Consider the following 18135-nt stretch of genomic DNA (forward strand, 5'->3'; position numbering starts at 1 on the left):
CCCATACAGAAATGCCCTTTCTTTTGAGTCAATTCAGGGTGGCATTTAACCTCAACTTTACCAGTGGCATCATTAGAGGGGTCTTGGGCGCTCAAGCCTCTGATCTCTGGTTCAGACCCTGATATTCCCGAGCCATGTATAGCTTGAGAGAAACTCTAAAGGGGACTCTATCTCACCCCACAGTACTCTACAGTTTGACATTCAAGAACAACTTTAGTGAATCCCCAAAGGTGGACCCCCCACCCCATTCTCACTTTCCAGTCTGACAATCATGAACAACTCATGTGAAACACTAAAAGCAGATAACCCCACTCTGATCTGACATGTACAAAAGACCATATGAATCCACTGCTCATCATCGCTGGAGGTTTGTGCCAGTCCTTCTTTACAGGTCAGTGTCAGTTCGAGACATTTTACGTTACTCACACTAATCCTCTGTGTGCCACCCCAAATGGTATCCTGTCCTTACTTCCAGCTCCTTCTCCATCTTCGAATCCATATAATGTAGCAGCTCCCACCAACGCAGTGGAATCACATTTACTTTTGAACACAAGTTACGAAGACCTGGGGACCTGGGTTCGCTTCCCGGGTCCTCCCTGTGTGGAGTTTGCATGTTCTCCCCGTGTCTGCGTGGGTTTTCTCTGGGTGCTCCGGTTTCCTCCCACAGTCCAAAGACATGCAGGTTAGGTGGATTGGCGATTCAAAATTGGCCCTAGTGTGTGCTTGGTGTGTGGGTGTATTTGTGTGTGTCCTGCGGTGGGTTGGCACCCTGCCCAGGATTGTTTCCTGCCTTGTGCCCTGTGTTGGCTGGGATTGGCTCCAGCAGACCCCCGTGACTCTGTGTTCGGATTCAGCGGGTTGGAATATGGATGGATGGACACAAGTTACGAAACTTGGAACATCCTGTTTTCACTGAGGTCCTGTTTTTTCAAAAATTCAAATATGGAAAGAGCAGCAGGGTGGGACCTCCTGATGGCTCCTTATATAAACACTCTCTGCCTGCAGTCACCATTACTCAACACGTTACACCCGTGGAAACAGCAGAAGCCATAGAGATGGTAAGTGCAGAAACTCTCATTGATCTTTTATTGGTCATAAAGCCTCATTACTTTTGTTTACTGTAGAAATAAACTAGAAATTATAAACTACGGCATAAAAGTGAAGGCAGTTTGATAAATGGGCAGGGATATTAAATACAAAAGCCACTGCCAAAAAGGTTGGAACACTTTCTAAAAATGCAGTAAAAATTAAAATCTGTAATGTGGTCATTCACTTGAACCTTTATTAACAGGCAAAAGGACAAAGACTTTCAGGGTTTCCAAACTTAATTCTATTTACATAAACACATTTTGAAAAAGCAGAGCAGTGAATGACCACATTACAGATTTTAGTTTTTATTGCATTTTAAGAAAGTGTCCCAACACTTTTTGGAAATGGGGTTTGTATGTTAAATAAAAAGATATTATAAAAGATGTGATAAAAAGTGAAGTTCCACATTTTGGAATATGTTAATCTGTTTATTTTATCTTGTACCTTGTGGGGAACAGCCCGGACACAGACAGGTAGACATGTTGGTTTCACCACACACACGTTTATTATACATAATATTTACAAGTATCAGTGCACAAACCCAGTGTCGCAGCACCAATCACCCCATTAAGTCCTGGCCACAACACAATGCCTTATTAGTCTCTGGTCCGTCTCCACTCCTCTCCGCCAAGCTTCGTCGTCTTCCACCTGACTCTTGCCCCTGACTGGAGGAAGGTGGCCCCTTTTATTCACCCCGGAAGGGCTCCAGCTGCATCCTGAGGGCCTGTAGCCCCACCCCTGTGTGGCAGAAGCCCCAGCGGTGAAACCGGAAGTCCACCGGGTGTCTCCATATCTCTTCCCCCCAGCACTTCCCGGTGTGGCGGAAGTACTGAGGTCCAACACTCCCAGGGCATTGGGGCGCCCCTTGGCGGTGACCACGGGCCCCTTCAGGGTTGAGCTTCCAAGCTCTGTACCTGTGGTCCCCACAGCAACCAGGGAGGATGCCCCCTCGTGTTCTGGAGGATCCACAAGCCCTCCTCTGGTCCTCCTGGGCGTCCTGGCTGGGCATGAATGCCCGCCGGGCACCACAGTGCCCCATCGCCAGCGAAGACCCGTTGGTCCGAGCGACACACCCCGTTAGGGCGGCTCAACCCCTAAGTGGGTCCTATTCTCTATCCAGGGTCCATTCCGGCAACCTGGAACACTCTTTATCGGCACCCCCTCCAAGATTTACGCGCCCCGCTGTTCAGTGCCACTCATGCCTTCGCAGCCTCCGCCGGGCGAGGGGCTGCCCCATCGCCAGTGAAGTGTCGTCCGGCCAGACGGTCTGTCTGATGAGGGTCGGCTTCCCACGAAGCAGGACCTACTGCTCGTCCCGGGCCCAATCCTGCAACACACAGAAACACAGGGGCAGAGCCGCTGCCTGGACACCCTTCCCTGGCATCCCTCTGTGCTGCACACTGGCAGCACTCCCCCCTTTTACAAGGACCCCAGAACTTGCCTGTTTGGCACCTCCTCTGCGGGTTGCGTGTCCCTCCAACTTATGGGACCGCCTGCTTTTCTCTCCATTCCACTGGCTCTGGGGAGTGGCCCTTCACTGGACGTGCGCACCCAGCTGCACGTCCCTTCCTGTTGGAGGAATCGGTACTCTTCCCTCGATCCCTCCTTTCCCTCCTGGACGCCCTGATGGTTTGAATCTGCACATGACAAACGCGCAAACTCATTCCTGTCTGCGTCCATGCATAGCAACGGGAGACTGCTGCAGGCTCGGGGCATCGGGCGCTAGGACCCAGGGCACTCATCAGCCCCTGTCCGCTCTGTCCTCCTGGGCGTCACGGCCGGGCATGAACGCCTGCCGGGCACCACAACCTTTAATAACAAATGTTATCCCAAAGTGTACATTACACAACATAGCACAAGATGTTCAGAAATGCAGTTAAAGCACAGGTGGGTTAGATGATTTATTCAGGGGTCTCTTATGCAAATTTAAGCCCCACAATTTGAACGGTTGGACTGCACAAGTGTGACCATACCCACTGCCTTATTAACTCATTGTAGATACAAACCTCATAAGAGTTGTGGTAGAATTACGGTCACTAGAGCCATTAAGTTGTCCCCTATGCATATGTGTGTGACAACCATTGTCTCTACAAAAACTGGATATGATAGAGAAATGTTGTTGTCAGATTTGCATTCAGAACCCTCTGTGGTACCCGGCTGGGGTTCATGCCTGGCCGGGATGCCCAGGAAGACAGGAGGAGGGCTCATGCCTCCTCCAGACCACGAGGGGGCGACCGCCCTGGTTCTATTGGGGGCCACGGGTACAGAGCTTGGAAGCTCAACCCTGTAGGGGCCCATGGTCACCGCCAGGGGGTGCCCCGATGCCTTGGGAGCCCTGGACCTCAGCACTTCCGCCACACCCGGAAGTGCTGGGGGGAAGAGGATTGGGGACACCCGGAGGACTTCCGGGTACACAGCCAGAGCTTCCGCCACACATGGGTGTGTCAACGGAGGCTCCTCGGGAAGCACCTGGAGTCCATCCGGGAGTGTATAAAAGAGGCCGCATCCCTCCAGTCAATGGCAAGAGTCGGGTGGAAGTAGGACGGAGCTCAGAGGAGAGGAGTGGAGGTGGACCAGAGACTGTAAAGGCATTGTGGTGGCCAAGGACTTAAGGGGTGATTGGTGCTGCAGCACTGGGTATTATGCACTTGAAACTTGTAAATATTGTAAATAAACGTGTGTGTGGTGAAAACATCACGTCTACCTGTCTGTGTCCGGGCTGTTCCCTACACCTCCAATCTATACATTTTTTATAGGAGTGAATTGTTTTGCAGACCAGTGTTATGAGAGACCCCAGTGTTTGAACCCTTGACGCTGTGACAGTGTGACGTTCAGCCAGTGATTTAGTTTGTCACCTTCTGTCTCTTACAGAATGCTCTCTTGTGCTTAGCCCTGGGAGTTCTGGCAACAGCCGCCCTGTGCCATGGTCGGTGCATGATGGCTCCATCATTGGTCCAGATTGATCCAGTTACTGGTGAACTGGCCCCAGGTAGGAGTTGTTTTCTGTTTTAAATGTGTGTGTTGTACTGTAATTGTGCCATATTTGTACAGGAATTGCTTCACATTTCTGCCAGGTGTTCATCCACTGAAAGGTGAAACATGCATTATGTATTAAACCAGTAATGGCGCATGCACTGCACGATAACGTGCAGTGAATACACTTGACTTGTACTTTTCATCCTCTTTCTCTGTATGTTTACCATTCGTTTGCTCAGAGGTTGATGAGCTTGCTGTTTCCTGAGCAGCTCTTCTTTTCTCAACCCTAGCAGCCCGCTTCTTCTCATCCTTCGTCTGCAATTGCTAAGTATGTTTTCTTTAATTTTTCACTTAAGTTGCACCTTAAGTCTTCAATCTGCCTCAAGAATGATTTAAGATATGAAGAGGTAGAGGAAGTGACGGTGAATGTGGTAGGGATGAGAACGGCGTCCATATGCATGCGCCGCACAGTCGCCCTCCTGGCCTCTGCCGAGAGTTGATTCTACAATAAAATAAAATAAAAATAGAAAGAGGAATAACCCTGGAGGTCAATCATCACCCGAAAAGTGGATAGTAGACGTCACGTAGTATATGTGTACCAAATTTCAAGTCAATAGTTCAAACGGTTTGTGAGCTACAGGTGATTTGATATCCTGGACAGACAAATGGACAGCCACGATAACGTATTATATATAAAGAAATAGTGAGACAGCAGGCAGGCGCCATCACAGGAAAACAATATGAATTGCCAGTGGATGGTAGGTGAGAATGTGAGTCACTGAAGGAAAGGCTTACAAACACAGAGACAGAAAGAGAGAGCATTTAAATTACGTGAAGAACGTATCCACGCTGCCTACCCATGAACTTGGAAATGATGATAACGTAACATTTTGCCAAGTGTTATCTTTTTTAGTAGTGAAGAGCCGGAGACCCCTACTGCTGCGTCTGAAGTTCCTTGGGCTGCTACAGGTTTATGTGTTGTAGCCTCAGAAGGGTACTGGGGAGGACAGCCAATGTAGTCCACTTCAGTATACTAATGGGGTGGTTGACCACAACAATATTTACTTTAGGGTACCTAGAAGTAGTATGAGGTACTGTTTAAATGGGCCTTCCGTTCCTTGAGTCGTCCTGATGACGAGGTGTGAAGAGGGAGTAAGATGGACAAAAAGTTGGACGATAAACAGAAAGACCAGAAGCAACAGAGGATTACTACTGTTTACTCAGACCCTGAGGGCAGAGGTGCCTGATGTGCTTCTTTCTTTGTTGTTCCTCCATGTTACTTATTTCTTCATTTGTTAACAAAATGCCTTTTTGTTGTTATTTTGGACTCTTGTGTTCAATGGATGCTCAAGGTGGAGGTGGTCCCTGGGTTTGAATCTGTTTGGGCCCACCTATAGTTTCTCACCACATGATGAACCACCTGAATTGGGATCTGAATGAAGCAGGTGACACCTGGGACCTACTGGGACACAGAATAAACTAGTGTGTAACGTCAAAGCTCAGGAGTATCTAGGACTTGAACAGCCCACTATGTAAGAGCAGTAAGTGGTCCCTGAGCAGGCAAGACAAGCCCTCTGAAAATCTGGAGAGCACACATCCACTTACTGGAGAGGAAAGCAACCTGAGGTTTATTGTCCAGTGGCTTTGCTTCACGTTTTGGTTGGCAGATTCTGGTTGGTGTCATCTACAATACTTTTTAAGAATTCTTGAATATTGGCATCATTTTTGCACCATGTCTTTGTGACTTAAATTGTGCTTTCATGTAGAATAAGAGCAAATATAACTAACATCAGAGTACATGTATGTCCTGAAACTGCATGTCTGTTGGGATCGGTCACAATTACTTGTAACATGATGTCACTTATGAACAACAACAACAACCACAATTAATTTCTTGTAGAGCCCAAAATCACACAAGGAATGTCTCAGTGGGCTTTATTGGCCCTGTTTTTTTGACAGCTCCCCAGTTTTGACTCTCTAGGAAGACAAACTCCCCAAAATAAAATGACCCTTGTAGTGAAAAAAAGGGGAAGAAATCTTGGGAAGGACAGTTCAGAAAGAGACCCCATTCTAGCATGGAGTGGGTGTCAAAAATGAATTAAATAGAACACACTAAACAGAACACAAGTAATCCTGTTCACAGAGCTGGATGGCCAACCTGTCATGGCCATCTCAAAATACAACACAGCAGTACAAACGACTTTGTTCTTGAACAGAGCGCCTCAAGTGCAGGCATAGAGTGATGCGACACTCTCACGGCAAAATGGACAAATAAATTACAGTAGGGGATCATCTGCTGTATATCTGATGAACTGACGTCGGCTTTGTGCCCTGGAGGTTCAGGGAATGGCAGCTTTGAAAGCTCACCACACATTCTGAACTTGACTCTTAGTTTACCGTTTGATGACTATCATCACTTCCTGTACTGCTCAATCACTAGAATCAGAAGCTATAATGCTGTTACTGCCTACTTATAAAGAACTGTCCCCAATAATAATAATAATAATAATAATAATAATTAGGGCACATTAAATTGCTTTCTTCCTTATGGAAATGAACACGTTTTACACTTCAGCTGCCTTTATTCACCTCACCCTTTGGTTACAAATGCTGTTTCAGCAACTGCCCTCCATCACTCGCTGCTCTTCACGGGGGACAACTAACAAAACTGGAGCTCCACAAGGAACAGTGCTGTCTGCTTTTCTCTTCACTCTGTATACCTGTAATTATAAAATATAACAGCAGGCCATGTTGCTTGCAGAAATTCTCTGATGATTCTGCACTTGTGAGGTGTATTGATATGGGGACGAGACAGACGAGAAGAGTAAGGGGGAGAACTTTGGTTCAAAGAGAATTGTCTGCAGCTTAACACCAGCAAAACCAAGGAACTGCTTATTGATTTTCAGCGCACCAAAGAGCCTCTGTATCTGGCCGCTATTCAGTGGGTAGATGTAGAGGTGGTCCACTCCTACAAGTTCTTGGGGTCCACATCACTGACAGGTTTGACTGGTCTCAGAACACAGAGGAACTCCATAAGAAATGGTAGAGCAGGCTCTTTTTCCTTAGGAGACTGAGTTCCTTTAATCTGGGAATAAACATACGTCACATCTTCTACAATTCTGTGGTGGTCAGTGCGATTTTCTATGCTGTGGTGTGCTGGGCCGGTAACATCACTTGAAGTGAGGCCCACCATATCAAGAAGCTAAAGTTAAAGGCAAGCTCACTTATGGGATGCACTATAGACCCCAGGAGGTTGCAGTGAAGGAGAGAATTAAAGCAAAAAAGTGCATTTTGAACAATGCTGCACATCGTCTCTCTGAAAACACCAACACTGAGGACATTCAGCCAATGAATCAATCAGCAGAAGTGTGTCAAGAAACACCACTGGGGGTCCTTTATACCAACACGAAGACGCCTGCATAAAGTTTCACTGGGATGAGACTGCCAAATTTTCTGTCATTGTAGTTATTCTGGTGGGTGTGTTCAGACCATGGTATGTGTGTATAGATATTTATTTAAATACGTATCTATTTATTTAAAGAGTTTTTGCAAAAAGCCAAATTTTCCCCTGGGGACAAATAAAGTTCTCTACATCTCAGTCTAACTCTGGGGATGATGGTGTGTTATTGACGCACTAACTCAGATTTGCTGTTGTGCATGAGACCAGCAGTGGATGAGTCATCTAAAGGTTAATGGTGAAGGTGTTAAAACAGACTCGATAGACCAGTCCAATGGTAAGAATATTTACAGTTTAATTAATTTTGGGGCCCTTGTAGCTCACGGAGCTCTTGGCTCTAGCCCGGGTTAGCCCATGCAAAAAAAAAACAAAAATCAAAAAACAAAATGCAGCCATGATTGTGCTGCTGCTTTAAGACAAAGCTGTAAGATAATCTTCACTAATGGAGTAGTTCTGCCATGAGCCTGTTGATCTCCATGATCATAACATGGGGAAAAAAGTGATGTTTCATTTTAAACAGATGTATAACACCCTGTTGCTCTTTTCAGGCTGCCAGGATGATGAAGGTGTTTTACACCCCTTCGGTTCGATATGGTACAACAAAGACTGCTTCAGGTGTAACTGTTACATTTCTGGAATGAAATGCTGCAATCAGTAAGTACCCTTCATCTGTCGTTGAATTGTTTCACACTCCCTGAGCTCGGGACTCAAAGGCACAGAATTAAAGAACCGTTTAATCCTGCGTCAGACCTGGCTGTCCCACAGGGCCCCACAGAGCAGGCTTACATTTCAAAGGGACTGCACACATCCTGGATAAGTTGATAAAACTTGAGAATATTAGCCACCTACTGCCTAGCATAGTCAGTTACTGCTGTGTAGTATAGTGGCAGTTTTGAATAAGACTTTTAAAACACCAATGATACTTTCTAAGAGCACTTTGGACTTTTTACTGCGTAGGATTATATCAACAACAACAACAACATTTATTACTAGAGCACATTTTCATAAAAATGATATAGCTCAAAGTGCTTTACAGGATGAAGAAAAAAGAAAAATATAAAAATAAGATTAGGCAATACTAAGTAACAAAGAATAAAGTACAGTCCGATAGCCAGGAGGACAGAAAAAAACAAAAAATGGTTTCTGAGGCCACGAGACCACCCAGCCCCCCACTGGGCATTCTACCTAACATAAATGATCTCAATCAGTCCTCAGGGTTTACAGACTTCACATGGAAGAACTTGATGATGATGGTCATGTGGACTTTTGGCCTTTAATCCATCAATGTGGGGACATCATGGTGCTTTGATCGGGTGGTGGTGGGGGGTGCAGATCAGCACCACAGAAAACCAGAAAAAGAACAGCAGAAAAAGTAGGGGTTAGTATGAATTGTGGCGCCATGATAAAAACAATAATTAAATACATATACAGAATATCAGGGTTACACTAAAATCTATATCTATACAGTATAAGTCAATGTGTGTATGTATGTATGTTCCAGCACTACTTCCGAACGGCTGGAGCGATTTTCATGAAACTTGGTACACATGTTCCTCATTGGTCGACTAAAAATACTGTAGGGGGAAATCAACCCTAACCCACCCCCTTCTGGGTAGGGTGGGGGGTGATCTTATGGTCTTGTATTCGTGTTATCATCCAGTTGACACTCTGAACGACCACCAGATGGCGAACTGGAGGTGATTGCCAGCATTCTCTATGTTTGAGCACCACTGCGCCCTTGTTGGTTTTGAAATTAAATAGAGTTGGCCGGTTCTGAGCGTCAACTGGACGATAACATACATACAAGACCACAAGACAGGCACATTAGTGAGTCTTCGTTGTTTGCTAATTTATTTTTATTTTTAAAGTTGTGCTTTTTTTTAATTATGTTTTTCTCAAACAATTAAAAAAATAAAAACACTTTATTTTCCTCCCAGGCAACACTGGGTATTGTAGCTATTGTAGTTATAAGAAAGCCATGTTAAAATAATGTGTTTTCAGCAGTTTTATAAAGTGCTCTACCATATTAGCCTGGCGAATTCCTACCGGCAGGCTATTCCAGATTTTAGGTGCATAACAGCAGAAGGCCGCCTCACCACTTCTTTTAAGTTTAGCTCTTGGAATTCTAAGCAGACCCTCATTTGAAGATCTGAAGTTACCATTTGAAGTGTAAGGTGACAGACATTCTGAGATACAGGATGGAGTGAGATTATTTAAGGCCTTGTAAACCATTAGCAGTATTTTGATAATTTGATTTGAATATATGACTAACACGCGCTACTGCAAGCACTTACAGCCCCTATTCTGAAGGGTTACCAAGTATTCTTTAATATCTGCCAAACATTACATTGACCTCTTTCAAATAAAAGTGATTGTTTTCAGTTATTTTGGCACTTATTGAGTTAGGGAATTGGAAATTGAAGAACCATTGCAGGATGAATGGCTCTGCTCTCATCTAGTATGGTTTTGTATATGGAGACATTTTTGAATGTCAGACTTGGTAAATGTGGAGTCATTTAAATCTACAAATACATTCTCAAACCATTTTAGGGTTGTTGTGCGACTATCCAGACAGAACTGGGCACAAGCTGGGTGCAGACCTAGACAGGGAGCCAATCCATCACAGGACCCACTCATACCCACTCTGGGCCAGTCGCCTATTAGCCTAACATGCATGTATTGGGGGATTTGGGAGAAAAATAAAAGTAGCCAAAGCAGACAAGGAGAGAACATGCAGACTCTGCACAGACAGGGTCTGGTTGTGCAGTTTACATCTAGGAGGCTGGATCTGCAAGGCAGCAGTTCTTAATCATTGTGCCACCACATCACCCTAACTATAATTTAAATGCTCATAATCATATTCATGTCATGTCATTTTCTAACCCACTTCATCTACACCAGGGTGGGGGGTCTGGCTGCAGCCTTTCCCAGCTAGCATAGGGCACAAGTCAGGAACAGACCCTGGGCAGGGGTCAGGTCCATTGTATGCCAAACACACACAAACCACAAACTAGGGACAATTTAGGGACACCAGCTTTACCTAAACTGCATGTCTTTGGATAGCGTGAGAAACCAATGCAGACACGGGGAGAACATGCAGACTCCACATAAGAGGACCTGTGACACAAACACTGGTCTGCTCAATGCAAGGCAGCACCAGTGTGCCTCTGTACTGCCCCTAATCATAATATAATATTATAATATATTGAAATATATTCATGTATCTTAAATTAAAAACTTTTAAAACATATCTTTATATATAATACGCTACTGTGGCTGTCTGTTTGTCTTTTTGTGATTTTAAATCACCTGCAGCTTGCAAACCGTTTGACCTTTTAACCTGAAATTTGGTACACATATACTACGTGACGTCTACTATCCGCTTTCTGGGTGATGATTGACCTCAAAGGTTATTCCTCTTTTTATTTTATTTTATTGTAGAATCAACTCTTGGTAGCGGCCAGCAGGGCAGTCATGTGGCACAGGCATATGGGCGCGTTCTCATCCCTACCACCTTTGCCGTCACTTCCCCTACCTCTTCATATCTTAAGTCATTTTTGAGGCAGATTGAAGACTTAAGTGCCAGCTTAAGTAAAAAATTAAGCAAATTGTACTAAGTAATTGCAATACCAACACTGACATAATCAGTTTTAACGCGAAAAGATGTCGATGGAAGGAGAGAAGAAGCGGGGTGCTAGGGTGGGAGAAAAGAAGAGCTGCTCAGGAAGCAGCAAGCACATCAAACTCTGAGCAAACAAATGCTAAACATACAGAGAAAGAGAATGAAAACTATAAATACTCAAGTCAAGTGTATTCACTGCACGTTATTGTGCATTGCGCCGTTACTGGTCTTAACGTATTTCAGATATCTTTAAATGCATTAACATTGAAATGTGTCGTCAATGTCTATGTGAAGCACTTTGAGTAGTGAGAAAAGCCCTATATACATGTAATCAATTATTATGATTAATATGATGTCTCAAAGGGGGGGGGGGTGACATGGAGGCACAGTGGCACGGAGGTTTACTGTGTGGACTTTACATGTTCTCTCCATGCCATGTTGCTTTCCTCCCACAGTCCAAAGACATGCAGGTTAGGTGGATTGGTGTCTGTGTGTTGCACCCGCCATGGGCTGGTGGTCTGCCTGGAGGCTGCTTCTGCTTTGCACCTGATGTTTGCTGGGATAGGGACTGGCTTCCCGGCAACCCTGCTCTGGATAAGTAGGTTTAGAAAATGGATGGCTGTCTCAAATGGAAAAGAAATTGTTTTTAAGATATTAGGAAATAAATTGGAGTTGCTTAATTGTACTCAAATGTGAGACAATGTGAAGAAATCTAAAATGCATTTTAAGATACTTTGCTCACATTTTGAGTAAAACACTGTGCCACCCTACAGCCCTAATTCCAAATGTATCTTTTTGACCCCACTGAAATAAACTCAGAGGTATTCCTCAGTGAAAGGCGCTTTATAAAATGTGTCAGACAGTGTGGTGAAGTCTAAACCCACAAGCCTGCTGGTTCAGTTCAGGCCTTCGATTCACTGAGCTTCACTCATCTGGCATCTGCTCCAGTGGTACAAATGTGTGAAAACAGCTGTACAGTAGATACAGTGCCCTCCATAATGTTTGGAACAAAGACACATTTTTTATTGATTTACCCGTCTGCTCCACAGACTAAAATTACAAATCAAATCAAATCAAACAATTCAGACATTATGAGTAAATTGCTCATTGCACACTATCCTCTAAGAGGATTTACATACATTTCAGTCACAGCATGAAGAGGTGACAACACTTTTTCTACACGGTCCCCCCATTTCAGGGCACCATAATGTTTTGGACAATTGGTGTCAAAGGTGTTTGTGATTCCTCGGGTAGGTTTCATTTCTTCATAAGATCCCTTGGCCTGCTTCTACCCTTTGGAGTTTGGAGTTTCCATTGTTCAACATGATGACAAGAGCTGTGCCAATGAAGTCAAAGAAGCCATCATGAGACTGATGAACAAGAATTTAAACATCAGTAAAACCTAAGGATTACCTAAACCAACTGTCTGGAATATCATTAAGAAGAAAGAACACACTGGTGAGCTTAGTAATCAAGGGACTGGTAGGCTGAGTAAGTCCTCCACTGCTGACGACAGAAGAATTCTCACTCTGGCAAAGAAAGCCCCAAATGCCTGTCTGACAGATCATGCACAGTCTTCAGGAGGCCGATGTGTGCGTGTCAGAGGCGACTACCAGCAGAAGACTTCATGATCAGATGTAAACCACTAGTTACCCCCAAAAACAGAATGGTCAGATTTCACTTTGTGAAAGGGACTTAAAAAAGCCTGCAGGATTCTGGGTAAAAGGTTGATGTCCAGAGCAACATGCGGAGATGAAAAGATCCAAAGCAGACCACCTCATCTGTTAAACATGGTGCTGGGGTGTTATGGCTTGGGGACACATCTGGCTCTTCATTGATGACAGAACTACTGATGGCAGACACACGATGAATTCTGAGGTGGAGAGAAACACCTGATCTGCTCAAGTTCTAGTAAAGGCCTCCAAACTCATTGGGCAGCACTTCATCCTACAACAAGATAATGACACCAAACATACTGCTAAGGCAACACCGGCGTTTTACAAAACTAAAAAGTGGAAAATTCTTGAATGGCCAAGCAAGTCACCTGATTTCAATCCAACTGAGCAGGTCATCCATATGCTGAAGAGATAAATTAAGGGGACAAGCCTCTGAAACAAACAGGAGCTGAAGGTGGCTGCATTAGACACTTGGCAGAGCATCAGCAGCGAAGATCCTCAACACCTGGTGACATCTATGAATCGCAGACTTCAAACAGTCATTGCATGCGAGGGATATGTGACAAAGTGGTAAATATGACAACTGCTTTAATTTCAGATTTCATGAACAGAACTTCAGAGGCCACACTGCAAGATGCAAACCACTAGTTAGTCGAAAATCAGGATGGCCAGATTGCAGTTTGACAAAAAGTACTTCAAAGAGCCTGCAGAATTCTGGAAAATGGTCTTGAGACAAAGATGACACAAAGATGACCCTGCATCAGTGATGACAAGAGCAAAGTGTGCAGACGAAAAGGAACTGCCCAAGATCTAAAGCAGACCACCTCATCTGTTAGACATGGTGCTAGGCAGTGTGGTGCAAGTTCACACCTCACAAGAACTCGCTCAAAGCTCAGTTCACACAGATTAAAATGAATAAATTCACGTTCATAGTTCACCATTTCAGTTTTGAACTAGTTCATGTTCAGATCATTTCGTATTTTTTAAGGAGTGAGAATAAATGACCCATGAGTTTACTCTTTTCAATTTTTCATGACTAATATCAGGCTATTACAGTGTTCTTGAATAAAGTACAATAATTATGAAGATTTATTTATTTAAATACACTTTATTGAGTTACACCCAGCAACAAACACATATAACCATATATGCTAATATCCTCCCGGTCAGAAAAGAAATTAAATAGATGCAAGTATACATATAAATCACCACTCTATTTACAACCGTGTGACACAAATGGTGACTGTGGATTCAGTGTGTAGGTGAACTAATCGATTACACTGCAAAATTCACTTACAAAATTCATGTCATATATTGCATGTCCAATGGGGAAAAACATAAAATGGCCTCACAAAGTACAACGTTTTCCTAAAAGTGAAAGTGGAGCTTCACCGCGTGCTCATTTCAGCGGGAGTGCAGCTTAAGCACAAGCATACAGACACAGACAGTGCCAATTTGATTTGATGTTATTTTTTTTCCAAATACAAATAAATGTCAAAAAATTCGTACGAAATAAATATTTGTAAAAATCCACTATTTGTGCTTATCTGAATACCGTATTCGGATTTGGTCCCACCCCTACATTACAGGGTAAGGCAAAACGTTTAATGTGGACCTAAACCAGATCCAGAGTGTCATATAAAACTGAACTAGCTCACATTCAAGCTGTTCACTTGCAAATACATTACGTTAAGTTCACCGTTCTTAGAAAAATGAGCTTGTCCAATGAATGTGCGCTTTTGAACTACTTCATGCACAACACTGCTGGGGGTGTTGGACCGGTTTATACTTCACGATCAGAACACGAATGCTTCATGGCTGCCATGAGTTCCTAGTATTTATTTAACGCGTCCTCTGAGCACATCCTCAGAAATTAACGCAACGCATGCTAGAGTTTCAGAACTAGCAAAAAATCAGAGGGCGTAGTGTGTTCAAGTTGGAATTTGACATCAGAGTCTCTGTTTGCTACCAACATGTGACAGCAAGCCACTTTGCAGATGGATCAGTGTGCGTGCTTCGATGTTTGATGAATGGTTCAGTGTGATGAAGCAAATCATCAAATTTAAATGCTGACATACAACTGCATTTGTGGCACTTTTCTTCATCTTGTTCTCGCAAAGGCAATACAAGCATTGCATATTCCCCATTGTAATGACGCGATACATTTTAAAGGTCTCACACAGCATCTTCTGTGTGAAGAAAAAAATATCTATTTTGTGATTAAAGTGGAAACGTCAACTTTAATCTCGTAGTTTATTTTGTTATCACAGAAGAACATCAACTGAAAACCAACCCAGTAGTTAATCGCTATGTGCTTCTGGGGCTTCCTCCTGCGCTGACAGCATCGGGCAGGCAGCGATTGCCACACAGAACACATTCAATTCATTATATGCCAGCTTTCTGCACATTTAGATTCTCTAAATTTCTACTTGATATCATTTTCATGATGGAATATATTAAAGTATGTATGTTACATTTTACAGGTAAATTGTTAACTTCATTTAAATAATGAATACTGTTAATAATTATACATGTGGGACGGCACTGTGGCGCTGCTGCCTCACAGGGAGTTATGTCCCTGGTGTTCCCTGCCTGGAGTTTGCATGTTTTCCTGGTGGGTTTCCACAGTGTGCTCCGGTTTCCTTCCCAGGACATGCAGATTTGCGGATTTGGTGACACTAAAATGACACTAGTGTATGTGTGTGCTTGTATTCACCTTGCGATGAGCTGACGCCCCATCCAGGGATCGTTTCTGCCTCGTTCCTGATGCTTGCTGGAATGGCTTCCTCCCTGGATTGATGGATGTAATCATTAAACATTGTTTTCAGAGATATTGTGGCAAGGTGTTCTGGGAATTTAATGGATGTTTCAGGCAATTTACAACACAGCCGAACCCAAATGTTGTTTTCTCATGCGACAAAGTCCTAAATATGACAACTGCTTTAATAGGCCTGCTGTGTCCCAAACATTATAGGGGACCATGTAGAAAAAGGGTTGTCATTTGTACATGATGTGACCAAATGTGCGCAACACCCCTTAAATGAAAGATATATAACTAAACGGACTATCAAGAATTCTTGTTGAAATGGAGTCCAGTGAGTCAAAATGTTTCAGTTTCAAGCCCCACCTGTAACTCCATGTGTGCCTCTAGCAAGTTCACTTCTCGTGTCAAGGTTTATATTTTAAAAATATAAAAATGTAAAGCATTGTGGATTGTGTTTGTACTATAAAAGCACTATAACAATCAAAACTCTTCAAGCTCTGACTCCTGAGCCATTACTGACTCCTTGTGTGACCCCAAGTGAGTGCTCACCATCCACAGATCACATTATAAGAAATGCGGACTGACAGCCCTGGAAGTGGAAAGAGCCTTTGGATGGTGTATAGCAGTGTGTGTGTGTGTGTGTGTGTGTGTTCGTGTGTGTGTGTGTTCGTGTGTGTGTGTGCGTGTGTGTGTGGGTGTGTGATATTGACTAAGTTTTTTTTGTTTTTACTAACAGAGTTCCAAATTATTCTGGTCTTCCCGAATCCTGTAAAGTTGTGGTGACCAAGGACTGCACCCACAAGCTGGTGAACACGCAGGGGCCTGACAGCAACTGTGTCCCAAAGAGTGCTGTCATGTAGGACGCCGCTCTTTTCTAAGAAAATCTCCAGCTAACATTTGGAAGGTTTTTTTACATTTTTTCTCTATTCTTCATTTATCAAGGCTTCTTCTTTGATAGCGAAAGAAAGCGAAAGAAAGCATGTCAATCCATATCTCACAAATTCATTGTGTATATGAGTATTTGCTGACTTATCCAAAAATAAAAACCGTTATGCTCTGCTCTCAGCTTCTCAAGTATTGTTTAATTCTCTTGTTTCCAGAATGCTCCTCGATCTCAGGCAGTGACCCCTAAAGATGAGAAGGGTCACCTTATCGGACTGGATTTATTACATCTTAATTCCTGTGCAAACATTCAGTGTCTTCTTTTAATTTCTGTATTTTTGGTTTCACTGAAGAGGTACTGTAATCAAGTCAGGTCAAGCCACGTCAACCTGAGATTTCCTGAAATATGGACACAGATTATTTCAGCCAGGAATAATGTGATCGGCCGCACATCTGCTTCCGGGAATTTGTTTTGTGGACGCTTCTACCCATAGTTTGTTAGTGTATATGAAGCAAATCCATGTGCAGGCTGACAGAATGCAACAGACATGCGCAAACTACAAAATCCTTAATGGTGAAGGTTTACATGGCCACACACGGGGGGTTCAGTACAAGATGTGCTGCTGCATTTTGAATCAACTGCACTAACTTGGTAGCACATGCAGATACTCCTGCCAGTAGAGTGTTACAGTAGTCAAGACATGACAAGAAGTTGTAAGAATTTCAACTTTCACTGTCCTGATCTCTTAGCCTGTGAGGCACCAGTGACATCTCACAGACGTCATGGTGTGGCTGATGTATTGTATATACAGTTCAAGTGGCCACTGCAGTTCAAGAGGTACCAGGATGAAGGCATTGGGAATTGCTGTGCACCACTTAAGTAAAGAAAAGTTAATGCTCTGATTATGTTGGGGTGTTTCCTTGTCCATTAGTCACAATTTATCATTTATCATTATTGGAGACTGAGTGGTGCTTTCTAAAGCTCTGTGTAGTCCTGTCCTGCTACTTCACAGACTTTTGTGTGTTAAACTTGACACTCAATTATTTATTCCTTGTGTGATCTGCAAACATGGATTTGCTCTTGGATTAATTCAGTTGTTATCCCCATTGTACAGGTCAGGCTTACTACTTGTTCTATTGCTACTTCTTCTTTACAAATGGCCAAACACAATCACAGGGTCAAGATTAGTGATATGTGTTCTGGAAAACAGCACTTGAAAATGGGGGGATACATCCAATAAATGACCTGACAATTCCCAGGAACTATTATTGTTTTAAAGTGCTGAAAAAATAGGGGAAGGAGGATGTGACCTGTGACCCTGCACCTCATATCGCCACTCGCACTCTGCAGTCTCAGCCTCACTTAAAAAGCTTCACTAAAGGAAACTACAAAAGCCACAGAGAAGCTAAGTGTTGAAACTCTCAGCACTCTCATAAATTGATGACTTGCCTGCAATTGCAATTATTATTATTATTATTTAACTCTAACCAGTAATTGAGAGGATATTTATAAATTAAAAACATGCAGTGACAGAAAAAAATCAAAGTAAGGTGAGTTGTAAGTATAGCTTAATAAATAGACAGAAGCATAGCCAAAGACAGACACAGAGGGAAGTTCTGCAGTTTGGAGTGCATTTGACTGTTTATTGCACAGCACTTTCATAAAGAA

The 18135-nt window shown here is 43.4% G+C and overlaps 1 protein-coding gene and 1 long non-coding RNA gene across 3 annotated transcripts in view; one reads left to right on the forward strand and one right to left on the reverse strand.

Moving 5' to 3' along the window:
• LOC114647270 (small serum protein 3-like) overlaps positions 1–18135 on the reverse strand; it is a 76722-nt gene that overhangs the window by 11636 nt on the left and 46951 nt on the right. The window lies entirely within an intron of this gene.
• Positions 965–16644, forward strand: LOC127526770 (uncharacterized). The gene is made up of 3 exons (XR_007934204.1): positions 965–1058; positions 8071–8176; positions 16321–16644. It is a non-coding gene; the product is annotated as an uncharacterized LOC127526770 (long non-coding RNA).

Source organism: Erpetoichthys calabaricus, chromosome 2 (assembly GCF_900747795.2).
Source record: "Erpetoichthys calabaricus chromosome 2, fErpCal1.3, whole genome shotgun sequence".
Classification (NCBI taxonomy): domain Eukaryota; kingdom Metazoa; phylum Chordata; class Cladistia; order Polypteriformes; family Polypteridae; genus Erpetoichthys; species Erpetoichthys calabaricus.